Source organism: Bos taurus, chromosome 16, assembly GCF_002263795.3.
Source record: "Bos taurus isolate L1 Dominette 01449 registration number 42190680 breed Hereford chromosome 16, ARS-UCD2.0, whole genome shotgun sequence".
Lineage (NCBI taxonomy): Eukaryota > Metazoa > Chordata > Mammalia > Artiodactyla > Bovidae > Bos > Bos taurus.
In genome coordinates this window covers 71,554,194-71,566,946 of record NC_037343.1, presented here as the reverse complement: position 1 = coordinate 71,566,946, position 12,753 = coordinate 71,554,194, and the positions used below count along the sequence as shown (strand labels likewise).

The 12,753-nt window shown below is 47.7% G+C and overlaps 1 long non-coding RNA gene across 1 annotated transcript; it reads left to right on the top strand.

Annotated features, from left to right (window-relative positions):
• The first annotated feature begins 10,684 nt into the window (after nucleotides 1–10,684).
• On the top strand, nucleotides 10,685–11,386 carry LOC112441865 (uncharacterized). The gene is made up of 2 exons (XR_003029801.2): nucleotides 10,685–10,792; nucleotides 11,228–11,386. It is a non-coding gene; the product is annotated as an uncharacterized lncRNA (long non-coding RNA).
• Nucleotides 11,387–12,753: the final 1,367 nt, after the last annotated feature.

Genomic DNA, 12,753 nt, shown 5'->3' with positions numbered 1-12,753 from the left:
GTGAGGCTGTGAGAGACAGACATGGAAACAAGGAAAGAGAGCCCTGGGGTCAAGTTCCCTCTGACTGCCCTGGCCGTTTTCCTTCGGATTCTTTGAGCTATCCCAAGCTTTCCGCCCCTCTCCAAAGCCTCAAGATTTCTTTTTTCACTTAAGACGGCTTGTTTTAGAGTTTCTGTCACTTGCACCCCGGAGTCTTAATGAACAAAAGTACTCCGTCAGCTTCCTTCTCTACATTACCTTGTTTGTTTTTTTTAAAGATTTTTTGATATGGACCATTTTTAAAGTCTTTCTTGAATTTGTTACAATACTGCCTCTGTTTTATGTTCTGTTTTTTCTGCTGAGAGGCATATGGAATCTTAGTTCCCTGACCAGGGGTTGAATCCCCAACCCCCTGCATTGGAAGGCAAAGTCTTAACCACTGGATGGCCAGGCAAGTCCCAACATATGCTCTTTTGAAACTCCAAAAATGTGAGGCTCTGTGTATCTGTGAGCTGAGTGTGTTCCTGTCTTTCCTAGATCAGAGTCGGAAGCTTCAGTGGTCACCTTGGATACACTGGGGACTGTACTTCCCAGCATCCCCTTGCCTGTTTGATTCTAGAGAGAGTTGGCCAAAAGTGAGGTTGTGTGAACTGTGGGAGGCAGCTGCGAAGCAGTAGCCACCACACTCCCAAGGCCACTGGTGGCTGGAGCTCATGAGGGGGACACACAGGTGCAGCCAGGCTTGAGTGTGTCCCTGCCCTTCCCCACTCCTCTGTGACCCCCCACCACACACCATGAGATGCTTTGTCGCCAGCTCACAGAGGCGGTAACCACGAAGAGCCAACATCCTCTGAAGATTCTGCACCAGCCCCTTGGTGGCCCCAGGCCAGCAGCCAGACTCTTCTCTCTCGTGAGCTCTGCTTTGCTCACACACACCAGGGCTGGTGAATGACTGTTCAGTGATTCTCCGCTCAGATCTTTCCTTATCCAGTTCCTCCCACAACTGTGTCTGATCTGACTGTTATAGTAAATTCCTTATTCCATAATACTCATAGTGGTTCTGCTTCCATAACTTAACCCTGACTAAGACAAATGTCACTGGGTGAACCGTAGGAAGCTTCCTGCCTCCTTTGTTTCACACCCACACGCAGTCCTCCTATCTCCACTGTGCTGCTCCCCGCTGGCCACTCATCTTTCCTCACCTCCATGTGTTCATGGGAAAATCCGATCCTAGTCCTGCTCATCTTACTGTTGTGTTCTTTGCTGTCTCAAGCTACTCTGGCCTCCGGCCTCCGCCTGCTTCACTTTTACATGATTTCCTACTCTCCAGTCCAATCACAAGACTGTCTGGCAGGCAGCCTAGAGATTTGACACAGACTGGCACCCGTGAAGGCGAATGTTGGGACATCCTGCCCAGAGCCTCTCACTCCTGATTTCCATTTAGGAAATGTCATTAGAGAAGGAAATAAATACTCTCCAAGAGGACTTATTGGGCACTGTGTGTCGCCTACAGTAGAGGCCAAAGAAACATCTTAAAAATGAATTAACAGCAAAACTATATGATGCGAGAATTGTCAAGGAATATTTTAAAAATCAACATGGTATGCTGTTGACTCATTGGGCACTGCATGTATGGGCTTGAAATTTCCACTGGGACAGGCTTAAGATCTCTGCCAGCTCGTGATAATGGTTCACAAGCAGAGCTATTCATCTCAGCCTGGCCATTGCTCAATGTGTGACCTTGGCTGACTCAGCTGGTGTCTCTAGGACCAGTCTAGGCTGGTCTGTACGGATTAGTGAAGTAAACAGAAAGATGTAAAAATCATGGTACCTTGGGCTTGGAAGGTACCTTATTCTTTTCATTCAGATGATTTTGAGGCTTTCTTTTCTGAGAAAATGAAGCAATCATTGCTTCCTAACTTCATTCTCTTTACCTGGACAGCTTCTTTACTAATACTTTCTCTTCCCTTTTCATTTTAGAAAAATAAATACAATTTTGGGGGGTTAAACTTCCCACTTACAATCTTGATTCCCTCTTCTGTTGTGGGCTTAAGACTCTTGCCTCCTTAATTATCCTCTTCTTATCTTGCATCTTCCTCATTTCTGTTCTACCCACTCAATCCACTGAGACGTCAAAGTTAAAAACACAAAAAGCAACAAAACTCCATTTCATTAGTCCTTCAAGCTCTCCTTCCACTGCTCGTCAAATGCTTGGAAACAGTAATAAATGCTGCTGCCTTCAGCATGTGCTCAGTTGCTTCAGTCATGACTTGACTCTTTGCCTTCATTACCTCATCCTTAAATTCTTACAATTCTAATTTTGCCCTGGACTGTTTGTTGTGAGTCAGGTACTTCTAGGACTCCAATCTCTCATCCGGTGTTCTAGGTAAGGCAGTTGAGCCATGCTTCCTTCCTAAACTGATATTACGTTTCCCAGAAGGACTAACTTGCAGTTGTCTGCCTGCTCTATGCTTTGTCATGGTGCCGTACGCTCTGGCGACTTGCAGCCTGGCTTTGACCTCTGTATTAGTCTATGTCTTCAGGATTTTAGGGATATATGAATTCTTCAAGGTCCTTTTCCTTGTCCTAAGTGGTTCTTTCAGATCAGATCAGATCAGATCAGTCGCTCAGTTGTGTCCGACTCTTTTCGACCCCATGAATCACAGCACTCCAGGCCTCCCTGTCCATCACCAACTCCCGGAGTTCACTGAGACTCACGTCCATCGAGTCGGTGATGCCATCCAGCCATCTCATCTTTGTCGTCCCCTTCTCCTCCTGCCCACAATCCCTCCCAGCATCAGAGTCTTTTCCAATGAGTCAACTCTTCATATGAGGTGGCCAAAGTACTAGAGTTTCAGCTTTAGCATCATTCCTTCCAAAGAAATCCCAGGGCTGATCTCCTTCAGAATGGATTGGTTGGATCTCCTTGCAGTCCAAGGGACTCTCAAGAGTCTTCTCCAACACCACAGTTCAAAACCATCAAATCTTCAGCGCTCAGCCTTCTTCACAGTCCAACTCTCACATCCATACATGACCACAGGAAAAACCATAGCCTTGACTAGACGAACCTTTGTTGGCAAATAATGTCTCTGCTTTTGAATATGCTATCTAGGTTGGTCATAACTTTCCTTCCAAGGAGTAAGCATCTTTTAATTTCATGGCTGTAGTCACCATCTGCAGTGATTTTGGAGCCCCCCAAAATAAAGTCTGACACTGTTTCCCCATCTATTTCCCATGAAGTGATGGGACTGGATGCCATCATCTTCATTTTCTGAATGTTGAGCTTTAAGCCAAGTTTTTCACTCTCCTCTTTCACTTGTATCAAGAGGTTTTTTAGTTCCTCTTCACTTTCTGCCATAAGGGTGGTGTCATCTGCATATCTGAGGTTATTGATATTTCTCCCAGCAATCTTGATTGCAGCTTGTGTTTCTTCCAGTCCAACATTTCTCATGATGTACTCTGCATATAAGTTAAATAAACAGGGTGACAATATACAGCCTTGACGTACTCCTTTTCCTATTTGGAACCATGTCCAGTTCTAACTGTTGCTTCCTGACCTGCATACAAATTTCTCAAAAGGCAGATCAGGTGGTCTGGTATTCCCATCTCTTTCAGAATTTTCCACAGTTTATTGTGATCCACACAGTCAAAGGCTTTGGCATAGTCAATAAAGCAGAAATAGATGCTTTTCTGAAACTGTCTTGCTTTTTCCATGATCCAGTGGATGTTGGCAATTTGATCTCTGGTTCTTCTGCCTTTTCTAAAACCAGCTTGAACATCAGGAAGTTCACGGTTCCATATTGCTGAAGCCTGGCTTGGAGAATTTTGAGCATTACTTTACTAGCGTGTGAGATGAGTGCAATTGTGCTGTAGTTTGAGCATTCTTTGGCATTGCCTTTATCCCTATTTCTCCTAATACTGTTGCTTTGTAAGAACTGAAAGAGAGCCTTGGAAATTAGACTACAGGTTTACACAGGATGCTTATTGCTGCTGTACAATATTCAGTACGATTGTTACACACTTCATATCCTCGATGCTCTCTTTTTTGCTCATAATGATAGTATACTTTTCCGGTTCTCCTGTTCTTCTCTAACTACTGTTTCTTTAGTCATTGGTTTTTTTTTCTACCACGCCTTGTAGGTGTTCTTTGACGGTTCTTGGCTTTCTTTTTGGTCTCTCATATGGCATTGGCTTCCCAGGTGGCACAGTGGTAAAGAATCCACCTGTCCATGCAGGGGACGCAGGAGATGTGGGTTTGATCCCTGGGTTGGGAAGATCTCCTGGAGGAGGAAATGGCAACCCACTTGAGTATTCTTGCCTGGAAAATTCCACAGAGAGTGGAGCCTGGAGGGCTATAATCCATGGTATTGCAAAGAGTCAAATGTGACTGAGTGACTGAGCATGTGCACACACACACACACGCATCTCAGGCTTGGAAGCAACGTGAGGAGTCAACCCTAATTCACGCACTGACCCTTGCTTGTCTCCATCCAACCGCACTGACTTTACGTGGCCCTCCCTCAGTGGGGCCCTGGGGCTGGGTACCACTTGTCCCGTCACCACAGCCTGAAGCTGGGAGGGTGACTCAGGCCTCTGTTGGGCTCTGCCAAGGGCTGGGACAAGTGTCTAACAATACGATCTTCTCCAAACAGAGTTGCTGCTGCTGCTGCTGCTAAGTCACTTCAGTCGTGTCCGACTCTGTGCGACCCCATAGACGGCAGCCCACCAGGCTCCCCCGTCCCTGGGATTCTCCAGGCAAGAACACTGGAGTGGCTTGCCATTTCCTTCTCCAATGCATGAAAGTGAAAAGTGAAAGTGAAGTCGCTCAGCCGTGTCCGACTCTTCGAGACCCCATGGACTGCAGCCCACCAGGCTCCTCCTTCCATGGGATTTTCCAGGCAAGAGTACTGGAGTGGGGTGCCATTGCCTTCTCTGGTCCTCATCCTACAGATAAAAAGTGAACTGAGCTATGCTCAGGCCAAGTCTTCACTTCTTATGCCAGGGGTGTGGAAGTTAACAGCCGCTTCTCCCCGGAAGCCACAAATGGGCTGGGCTCCTTCCAGCAGGGAAATTTCACCCAAGTGAGAACACCTGAGGGACACAACCGGCCGCCAACCATGACCAAATGAACTCTCCAGCGGGAGCTTGGCATACGCTCCCCTCCCACAGGGCTTGTTGATTGCTCAGGCTTTTTACAATCCTCAAGCCCTGTTCCAAGGAGCTTTTGTGGTTTAAATCAATGTGCTTCTGGGAATAAGTGCCCTTATTATTCCTTGCCGTGCTCTTCTACCACTGTGACATAATACCCTTTGTGCTGCTAAGCAGTAACAGTCCTTCCAGGAACCTCTAAAAGCTTTCTAATTAGGACCCACAACCACACAACAGACAGAAACCGAAGACCAGAGATAGTGATGATAAAGCTTTGCCTTGGTCACAGAGGAGCCCAGCCCAGGTCTGACTGCTCCTTGGAGGCTGTAGGGTCTAGGTGAGGCCACTCGTCTAGGAAGGGCATCCCTGTGACGGTGACTACAGAATTCTTAGGCTGCCAGAGTGCTGCATCCTTTGCAGTATCACTTAGGGTCACCTAAGCAGCTGAGTGATTCAGTTGAGGACCAGAAATGTCCAGCACTGGTTTTGCTTGAATTTATGATTAGTTCTCAGTGGCTAGGCTCCTAGGACCAGAAGCTATAGTTAGGCTACGTCATTAGAAACTGAATTCTGCATTAAGTAATTCAGCTTGGTTGACTGCCGACTGTGTGCTGGGCACCATGCTGGACAGCAGGCATGCGAAGATAAACTCCCAGTCCTCCTGCCAGTTGTTCACAGTCTAGACAGAAGAGAGGACAGCTATGTAAGCAGGGAGGTATATATAAGTAAGCAGAGAGTAGCCCAGAAGAAGGCTAGGGTAGCGCCCAGCCCTGTGGGACTTTAAGGGAAAGCTTCTTGGAAAGGAATACTTTCGAGCCAGATAAGTCTTCAGAGGTGGACTGAGCTTGCTAAGCAGAACCCAGGGGGAAACAGCATCACACACTGAATGCCAAGTGCTGACAAGGGCCCGGAGGTGTGAAATGCCTCGGGGTTCAGGGAACAATAAGAAGGTCAACAGCAGCAGCCGTGGTTATCTCACTGTTCTTTCTCCCTTCTATTTTTATAGACGAAATGCTATCCCTTTTTATTCTCAGTATCTCATTTTGGATGTTAAAAAACGGGACACTGGGTTGTTTTGTTTTGTCTTGGCATATTGCTTTAACCCTCCACTTCTCCTTAGGGCACTACAGATCCCTCTGAACATTGGGCAATGTTCAGAGAAAGAAAAGCACAAAGATGAGTATTTCACTGCATTATAAGAATGTAAGGGCAGCTCAGGGAACCTTGGGCAGGAACTCAGCTGGGCTGTTCTTTTTTTTATTGTCGGTACTTATAGCAAAAAAAAAACATAGTCTTGGATGACCCCCAAGGTTACTTATCACAGGTCCAGCCATCCGAAGGGAGTCTGTGGTCCAGAGCTCACAGGGTAGAAGCTGTAGATGAAAGCAGATGGGGGCGGGAGGCCACAGGAAAACACGAGCTGGCAGAAACCTCACAGGTGACCCACAGAGGAGTGACGGCACCGGCGTGGGACTTGGCAAGACGGGTCTGCCCGCCGCCGGCTCCGGAGCCAGGCTGGATGGGAGCGGTGAGAACCCACGGCCGCCTCCGTGTCCTCTCCTGGCCTGTGTCTTCCGAGGCATCTTCCGTTGCCCCCTCCGCCCCCAGGGTCTTTCTTTCAGGCAGCTCTTTACACACGAGCTCAGTCTATTAGGACAACGCGGTGGACCGCTCAAGTCTTACCCCGGTGGCACCTCAGCACCTTGACCCTGTACACAGGCAAGGATCAAGCCGACATACGTGACCACCACCGACCAAAGCTTCCTTAGAGCCAGGATGCTCCCTGCTGCAGTGCTTTGAATATAACGGGTACTCAGTCAGACCTGCAAAGAGGAAGGCAGAGGGAGAGAAAGGGAAGGAGGGAAGAAGGTGGACAGGGAAGGAGTTGGCTGGCAACGGTGAAACCCAAATCCCCAAGAGCAACAACACATTCCAAATTCTGATCAACAGAAGGCTGGTGCTGGAGGAGAGTGGAGGTGTCTAAAGACAGATGAATGGTCCTTTTTTTTTTTTTTCTATTTTCTTTCTAGTGAGTCTAGGCTCTGGTTCCATCCCCCTGCCTCAGATCAGAGCCTGAGCTGCACTCCAAGCCCCTACCAGGCCCCTGCAATGCCAGTGGGTTGTGTTCCTGCCTTGACACTGCGCTTGCCTACACGCCTTGTCTCTGGGGTGAACACTGAGTCAGCAGGCAGAGTAGTCAGGATTGCCCCATGCAGGGGTGTGAACCAGGGCTGGAGGCTGGAGGGTAGTCACGAGGGGTGGGACTGTGAAGGGAGCTGTCGTCCTCATCAGTAGGGCACGGTCACATTGGCCCCTATCTGTCCACCTTTATGCCGGCCCCGAGGGCCAGGCAGCCTAACTGCTCCCCACAAGGCTGAACATGATACAGGACATAGGGGAGACCTGTGCCTGGCTAGAGAGCCAGCACACTCAGGGACGGACAGGGGTGTCAGTGAAGCAGAAGGGTATTCAGGTGGTGGGAAAGTATGAACAGTCATGATGGTGAGACTGTGCAAACCGAGCTCATGGAGGCCCAGGAAGCTAGTTTTATTACAGGCCGGGACATACATGGAAGTGTGGCAAGAGGTGAGGCCTGGCTGCCTGGCTAGGGTCTCACCATGGACAGTCTTTTCAGATATATTGAGGGGCTTCCCTGGTGGCTCAGTGGTAGAAAAATCTGCCTGCTAAGAAAAAGATGTGGGTTCGATCCCAGGGTGGAGAAGATCCCCTGGAGAAGGAAATGGCAACCCACTCCAGAATTCTTGCCTGGAGAATCCCATGGACAGAGGAGCCTGGTGGGCTACAGTCCATGGGTTTGCAAAGAGTCGGACACAACTTAGAGACTGAGCACAAAGCCCGAAGAATCTGGGCTATTTAGGGAAGCCAATGGGAATAAAGATTTTGGAGCAGATGGGTGAACTGGGAAGCAGTGGGAAGTAAGGATGACTCAGAGGAGGCAGACCGTAGCAGCAGGAAAAACAGGAAGTGAAAGTGATATTCCAGGAAGATTCAAGGAGGCTGTGAACTAGGACAGTAATGGAAATAGGAGGGAGGGAACACTGTGAAGCACAGTCTCCCCTCTTCTCTTCCCTTCTGGACACACATCTCACACGAACACACACAGACACACTTAGGAGGTGAGAGAAAACAGAACCTCTTTACCATCCCTCTCCTCTCCGCTGTCAAGCCCACCCCATCCCCATCCTCTCCCCCAACTTCCTCTCGCTTCTCCTGTTCTGTTCCCTTGATCCCATGCTGGACAGTGGCCAGAGGCATTTGCTCAAAGGACAGAAAGAGTCATGAGAGGGTTATTTATATCTGCAGCCACGCCTGAGCCCTCTGTCCGGAGGGCATGTGCTGGTGGGGAGTTGGGCCACACCCCAGGTCCCCCAGGCAGAACCTTCACACCCCCCGGGAGTCTGCCACTTGTAAGAGATCCCGCTGATGGAGTGGGACCAAGATTTCAGACAGTCCATCACCCTGCCTCCAATGAGGCTGTTGGCTGGACAGGATAGTCCAAACGCTTTCTTTAGTATTTAATTATTTTCACAGTTCATCAAGTTCTTCTTTATACCCAACCTAAACATCTTCCTGCTTTTTATCCATAAATCTCCTAGCTTCATGTTGCATGTTTGTGGGTGATGATTAACTCTCGAAAACCTTGTGAGTAGGGAAGTCTGGGTCGGGTGGGAAGTATCTGGTGAATTATGGGGCTTATGCCCAATAGTTGGTTGGGAAGGACTAAATCTGGATATAAGCCCATTTATTTTGCAATTGCTAAACAAGTCTGAATGACAGAGAAGCTGGAGACACGTCTCCAATTTTTTCCCTTCCCCAGGGGCTCAAGGTTTGTGTTGATAGAGAAGCCTGACAGGTGTAAATGTCTTCAAGTCTGCCCACATGAAAAGCATAAATTCATCTTGAGTCTGAGAAATTTTAGTCCCTTTAAGTCCTCATCATCTTTAAGGCAGAATGTTTTGAAACCTGTTTTTATAAGACTGACATTTCTTTCCCTGGTATTCTCAAGGCCGTCAGGCAACACCAGCCACTCCATCATAAATGCAGAAGCCAACCAATATTTGGTGGGCCTTCCAGCAGCTGGTTTTGTCCCTGTATTATTTATTACCATTAGTCTTCATAACTCTTCAACTGGTAAGTATTAATCCCATTTCACAGATGAAGAAGCCACGGCTCAAAGAGATGTTATGAGAGTCAACAGACACAGGATAGCCAGGGGGCTGATGTGGGGCATGGAACATTAACGGGACATGGTAACTTTAGTCACCGTTTGGTCACGTTCATGCCAGCCCCAAGGGTCAGGCAGGAGAACATACACGAGACTGGGTTTGATCCTGGTCACAAATGGGAGGCAGAGAGAGCACCAGGTCTGGCTGGAGGAATCAGGGCTGGGATTTCTGCTGGGTCTGGAGGGGTGGATGGGTTTTTCAAAGTGGTGTAGTTGAGGTCAGGGAGAATGCATTTTGATTAAAGTTTTTTTCCCATGACCAAGGTTTTGGGGAGCTTTCCATCCCTTCCAACAAGGAGAACTGAAGCAGGAGGTTAAGACTGCCGTGAGAGGCTTAGTTGGGATGTAAGGAAAGGCTTAGTGAACTTGGAAGATGGTTAGATGCCAAGGATAAGACGCTCAGGCTGAGCGAGCTTTCTCAAAGTCCACACAGGAAATAGCAGTGACTCTGACCTGGATGGTCGTGTCTGAACACCTTCCTCTCCCCCTGCACTGGAGAAAATGACTGACCACTGAGGAAGCGCAGGCCCATCCAACATAATCAAGGCCAGAGTGGGTTTCCCGCTGCCTCCCCTCCCACGGTCTGTGCAGAAAGGAGTGGCATGGCCGTGAACCCAGGGAGGTTGTCCATGATTGTATTCCCAGTTCCTGCTGCCCTGTATGTGTTCAATCAACATTTGGTGAATACATAAAAGGCCCCATTTCCAAAACTGTGTCTTTGTTGGCTGTGTCTTTTGCATAGATTGGGAAATCTGAGTTCACGAACTCCAGCTCAGACAAATGGACAAATGTTGCTGACTGAGCTGCAGGGCCCTGTGATATCAGCTGAGTTACCTTGGAGCTCAGGACCAAAGAAAAAGTGCTTTCCATCAGCTAACCTGGTCGGTGTGAGAGACGGCAGAGGTAGACGGGGCTTGGGACAGACACCAAGAGCCATGAGCCCTCTCCTGTGCAAAGGGCCCTCAAGGAGATTCCAGATGCACTCACTCCCTGAGAGACAATTCAAGGCAGGGCTAATACGCTCGGGAGCATCCCCAGGGGACACTGTAACCGCTAAGTAGGATAGAGCTGATCTTGCTTAAGTGATTCTGCGATTACAGTCATTTCTCCCTAATGCCGATACCTTGAAAAATGTGCTATTCAAGGGTTCATGTCCTCCATCCGCTTGGCCAGAAGCAGCAGTAGTTTCTGCAACAGGAGACAGTTATTAATTCTGAGTATAAGCTCCTGTCTCCTCGAGGCTAAATATTAACTTCACACTTTAGCGGTGTATCTTTGTTCTAAGGGTTCTTTTGTTCCTCTGGCAGAATTCCAAGTAGCAGGTACCCAATTGTCTCTGATGACGTCAAAAAGAGGCTCCCTGAGGAGGAAGGGACACTGCATTCCAAGTGCTAGAATAGGAGAAAATGCCAGATGAAGGTCAGTTTCTAATTACCTAAGAGCCTGCCCCGTTACATGTAAGGGAGGGTGCTACTAGAATTTCAGAACTGCATTTTTTGTGCTCTCTCTACCGCTTTTATAATGGCCTCTCCACATTTTCTAAAAATAGGCCTTTTCTGTCAAATGCGTCTACAAGTTGCTTGAGCATTCTGTCAGATTTTTGCATTTCCCACCCCAGTTCAGGGCCTGGCATTGTCAGGATCATCCAGCAAAGCCCCCTCTCCAACTAGCGCTTCTACAGTAGGCTTTTCATCTACTTCTCTGGTCAAGTGGGGAGGGGGCTGGGGAGATTTCAGAACTAACCCTGCTGATCATAGGACCTGCTGCTTTTGCTGGGGGTGGGAGTGGGGAGGGCAACGCAAGGATGGGGGACACAGCGTTAGCAATTCACCATCACTTCGCTCCTCTCCTCAGGGTGAGACGACACGTAAAGAGAAGGCATCACTGGCCTTGCTGCTTCCAGTGGGCGGGACAGGGTGAGAGCGGTGGACATGGAGGCAGCCCGGCTGACTTTCACCTTCCATGATCTTGGGAAACAGGAAAATTAAACAAATACCTTCTCATAACTTCTCAGTCTAACTCAGTTCCATTTTACTTGTCACAGTCTTCTAAATAGTTTTCCTTAAAATACAAATAATCTGCAAATTGTTGTTTAGTCTCTAAGGTACGTTGGACTTTCTGCAGTTTCATGGACTGTAGCCCGCCAGGCTCCTCTGTCCATAGGATTCTTCAGGCAAGAATACTGGAGCGGGTTGCCATGCCCTCCTCCAGGGGATCTTCCTCACCCAGGGATGGAACCCGCATCTCCTGCATTGGCAGGCGACTTTACCACTGAGCCACCAGGGAAGCTGCAAATAAGCTTCACAAAAACCCACAAACAAAATCTCCAGAGAAAACCAAAAGGTAGAAGTGTTTCTTCTCTGCTTATAATCTGACTTTGAGGGACTGGGTAGATGTTCATCTTCCTGATTGTTTCATTTTATATTATCTCATCTTTATAATTTTACTAAAAAAATTATCTGGAAACAACAATAAAAATATTTTTAGTCTCAGCCTGCCAGCTAAGTATCAGTAGACAAAAGCTAGACTCATAGTCATGATCTGTAAAGAAAACAATCCCCAAAATCATTTTACCAAGGCTGGACCTAAATAATAAGCAAAGAGGACAATTATTGCACAACAAACATGACCGTGCAGGAGAGAACTAGGAGACGTGGCGAGTACACAGGATAAGGGAAAAGACACAGACTGTAAAAATGTTTTGCAAATATAGACTTGGAAAAAAAATAAATTCACATTCAGCATTCTCAATTGTAATGTGAAAATCAATGACTCCACATCTTGGTAGGTTAAGAGAAAAAAGCCACGATTTTGTTTAAATTTCAGTGACAATTCAAGAGCAATTTGCTCATAGAATGAGTAGACTGGGAGACACGGTGGATGTCCACAGGGCAGTGGACTAATGCTAGTTAAGCCAATAACATACACACACAGCCCAGGTCTTTGTGTTCTTGCACAAGAAATGGAAAGGAAGACCATAACCTGCTGGAGTGCTGGTGGTCGGAAATCTAAGCCAATTCACCAGACTTTTGGACTTTTCAGTACTCCCATCATACTTTTAATGTTGGTGACTGATAAAGGCTAAATTCAAGGGCATATTATAGAAAACAGGGCTGGGTGGCTGAGCAACAGTGTTGTGTTATCAGAAGCAAAGCAAACACACAAACCCCCAATGCCTTTCTCGTCATCCACACTCTTCCACTTTGAAAAAGCTTTGGTTCATCAAAGAATCCCAATGTAGACGCTGTATCCAGAAACTTTGCTGTTTTTCAGTTGCTCAGTTGTGTCCAACTCTTTGCGACCCCAAGGCCTGCAGCACCCCAGGCTTCCGTCCTTCACCATCTCCCGGAGCTTGCTCAAACTCATGTCCATTGAGTCGG